Below are 1207 nucleotides of genomic sequence, written 5' to 3' on the forward strand. Positions count from 1 at the left end.
CATGGTCCTCAAGAATTGAGCATACATGTCTTGATCCATTGAGCTTTCCATAATGACGAGACCACTCAGGGAATTTCACGAAAACATTCCCCAGGTCATAATGCTCTGGGCATGGTGTTTGATTTCAGGAGTTTCACGCCGTACACACCTAGGGCCATCTGTCCAATGGAGCATAAAACGTGATTCATCTGATAAGGCCATCTGTCACCACTCAGCGGACATTCTGTTGTGGTATTGACTTGCAAATTCCAGTCATCGTCACCGATGAGCAGTAACTAGCGTGGGTGCATGAACCAAGGACCTGAACAGCGTTGAGGAGACATTGTTGGTAGTTCCTTTGTTCATCTGGGCGTCAGTAGCTCAACAGCTGTACTTATATGCTACAGTGCACACCTCTGCAGCCGTCGCTCACCCCTGTTACAGGTTGACAATTATTGAACTGTATGAAAAAAAAATTAGTTACAACGAATGTCGCGCACACACTTTATTCAACATGTAAACGTCGCTACACTCAATCGGATTTAGGTTATGACATGTTCGATATGCCTGTCATCACTGGCGATGATGTGGCGCAGACAAATCGCGAAATTCTGCGCGATCTGATGAAGTGTTGATGACCTCCTGAATAGCTGTTTTCAACTGAGCAATGATTTTGGTTTATTGCTGCACAAGGCAACGGCCTTGCCGCAGTGGATACACCGGTTCCCGTGCGATCGCCGAAGTTAAGCGCTGTCGGGCATGGCCGGCACTTGGATGGGTGACCATCCAGCCGCCATGTGCTGTTGCCATTTTTCGGGGTGCACTCAGCCTCGTGATGCCAATTGAGCAGCTACGCGACCGAATAGTAGCGGTTCCGGTCAAAGAAAACCATCATAACGACCGGGAGAGCGGTGTGCTGACCACACGCCCCTCCTATCCGCATCCTCACCTGAGGATGACACGGCGGTCGGATGGTCCCGGTAGGCCACTTGTGGCTTGAAGACGGAGTGCTTTTTGTCTTAAAAAAAGGAGTCGCATTTGTTCACATCCGGAGAATATGGTGGCCAATCGAAGCCCATGCCAGTGGCCAGTGAGTACCTCAGATCAAGAATGCGGTCCCCAAAGTGCTCCTCCAGGACATCACACTCCTGCTTCGATGGTGTCGAGCTCCGTCTTGCATGAACCACATATTGTCGAAATCAGGGTTACTTTGGATAATGGGAATGAA

At 49.5% G+C, this 1207-nt stretch overlaps 1 pseudogene; it reads left to right on the plus strand.

The window, feature by feature from the left end:
- Window positions 1-671: 671 nt before the first annotated feature.
- Window positions 672-788, plus strand: LOC126097733 (5S ribosomal RNA; annotated as a pseudogene).
- Window positions 789-1207: the final 419 nt, after the last annotated feature.

This window comes from Schistocerca cancellata, chromosome 1 (genome assembly GCF_023864275.1).
Source record: "Schistocerca cancellata isolate TAMUIC-IGC-003103 chromosome 1, iqSchCanc2.1, whole genome shotgun sequence".
NCBI classification, from domain to species: Eukaryota; Metazoa; Arthropoda; class Insecta; order Orthoptera; family Acrididae; genus Schistocerca; species Schistocerca cancellata.